The sequence below is a fragment of the Chrysochloris asiatica genome, unplaced genomic scaffold (assembly GCF_000296735.1).
Source record: "Chrysochloris asiatica unplaced genomic scaffold, ChrAsi1.0 scaffold00077, whole genome shotgun sequence".
NCBI lineage: Eukaryota > Metazoa > Chordata > Mammalia > Afrosoricida > Chrysochloridae > Chrysochloris > Chrysochloris asiatica.
In genome coordinates, this window is record NW_006408595.1 from 619,413 (window position 1) to 622,251 (window position 2,839).

Genomic DNA, 2,839 nt, shown 5'->3' on the forward strand with positions numbered 1-2,839 from the left:
TGGTAGATCTGGTAGTGTAGTGGTTACAAGTTGGGCTGCTAATCTCAAAGTTAGCAGTTTGAAACACCAGTTGTTCCATAGAAGAAATATGAGGCACTCCTGTAAAGATTTACAGCCTCAGAAACCCTATAGAGGGTTGCTACGAGGCAGGACCAACTCCACCGCACATAATCACCACCAAGGAAAATATTCTGTTGCAACATCAACATCTGAACTCAGTTCAGATATAGAAATATTTAAAGTAAAACAAAGTTTGTTGTTGTTAAGTGTCATCAAGTTAGTTCTGACCCATATCTACCCTGTATAGGGTTTCCAAGGAGCTGCTGGTGAGCTTGAACTGCCGACCTTGCAGTTCATACCAACCTTGCAGTCCAGTTCAGCAGCCCACAGCGCCATACCAGGACTCTACAAAACAAACCTACAAGACTTAAAATAGGGAACCAGAGATAGTAATTTATAATGAAGTCCATTACAAAGCCAAAAGAAGTAATAGCATAGATACATAACTTCCAAATGGCAAGAAGTCAAGTACATTTCAAGATAAAACAAACTGTTTAAAACAGAGGAAAAATAAACTCCAAGGTAACCTCAAGAAAATTAATACACCTCCATATCAAAATTTTAAAAAGAAAAATTGAAAGATTTAGTAAACATGAACGTAACAGAAATGAAAATGAGAAGAAACCCCGAAAATAAAATGAACTCAGTGTAGAAAATGATGTGGAATAAAGAAACCAGTATCGCCACAAACACACACACACACACACACACACACACACAACAAAATGACAGCAATCAGTTCATACCTATGGATAACCATACTATATGTAAATGGATTAATTTTATCAGTAGGTGCAATTGTATCAGAGGTAGAGCAGAATGGAAAAGAAAATATGATCCTTCAATATACTGTCTACAAGAGACACCTCAAAAAGATGGAGATAGCCTAAATACCATCAACAGAATAATTAGTTAAACAAACTTTGGGGCATATACACAATGGAAGACTCTGCAAATTGAATAGCAAAAAAAGGAAATACCTCACAACATGGATGAACCTGGAGAATATTATGCTGAGTGAAATTAGTCAATCACAAAAGGACAAATATTGTATGAAATCAATGTTGTAAAAAGTTAAAGAGTTTTCTTTATAAAAGAAATAATCTATGTTCTCCCATGTAAACTATCACATAATTCACAATAAAACATTTAAAAGAAAAAAAGAATCTATGATGGTTATGGGGGGGAAATTTTTTCACAGACCACAGGTGACACGGTGACAGGGCAGGCAATATATAATAGGAAGAAGGTTATAGAGAAAAGATGAAGGTAATGGGAGAGAGAGGGAGGAGTGAAAGAGTTAAAGTGAATAGATCAATTCACTTTATATATTATTAATCATTGGTACATGGAGAGGATTGCAATTAATGTAATGACTGAAACAAAGTATATGATTTGTTGAATGTAAAACTGATGATCTGCTTTGTAAACCTTTACTCAATGCACAACTAAAAGCTTAAAAAATCTTTTTTGATATTTTAGACTTATTTAATAATTTTCATCTAAAAATAACCCTATAACTCCACGGTTTTACCACTATATAAAATAATAGCACATTTTTTTTTATTATATACAAGTGTTGAGTAATTTCTATATTTTAAGCTTTCTATAGTTTTTGCATCATTTTTATGTTCAACTACATTAACATCTATACAAAAAATATAAATTTATAGTAAGTAAATTATAACAGATGCCTTTTAAAAGAGCTTCCTCTTAGAAAAATTTTGTAATGCTGCAAATAGTAGCAAATTAATATATCAACTTCAATTTTAATTTCAAGATCCTTAGTTAATATTAATTGGATGCTTAGATAATACAATTTCAATATATCACTGTTCCTACTAAAAACAGTATATAGTGATCATCCATTAACAGGCTTACAAATAATACTGAAAAGTCTTCCAGTATGTTAATGTACATGCTTATTGATGAAAAGTATAAGAAGATGTGTGAATGTAGGGAATATGTATGCACGAAATTGTGTTTCTTAAACATGAGAGAATGAATTTTTTTCTAAAGTAGGAAAAGTATGGTTGTATCAGAATTCGAAAGAAAAACATGAAAGAAAATTTTATAATATATAGTCAGTTTATAAGGAGTCCTCATAGTGGATAACAAGCTGGGCTGCTAACTGCAAGGTCAGTAGTTCAAATCTACCAGTTGCTCTACAGGAGAAAGATGAGGTATTTTGCTCCTGTGAAGATTTATTTACAGCATTGGAAATTTTACACAGACTCAGTATAAATCAGAACCGACTCCAAGGCACACAACCACCAGCAACCAGTCCGTTTATAAATTCTGAAGGAAAGTGTTCTCCAAAGTCATATAAAAAAAAAAAAAAAAGGAGAGAGAGAGAGAGATAGAAAAAAGTCACTGTCATTGAATGGATTTGTACTCAAAGCAACCCTATAGAACAGGGTAGAACTGCTCAGTAGGGTTTCTGAAACTGTCAATCTTTACAGGAGCAAACGGTCTTATCTGAGGAGTGGCTGATAGGTTTGAACCACCAGACTTTTGGTTAGCAACCCAACACTTCACCCACTGTGTCACCTACAAATAGTTAATTTGTGGGAACAAATAAAATATGTTAAATATTTTTACAAAACTCATTCAATAGAGTGAATTTAATCATTAGAGGAAAGCTTATACATTTTTAAAGAAAATTGTTACCTGGATGACAAACAAGAAAAATAAAGTCACAATTTCAGGTTTCCTAAAGTGTGGCGCTGTGGGTTAATGAGCTAGACTGCAAAGTCAATTTGAACTGCAAGGTTGGTGG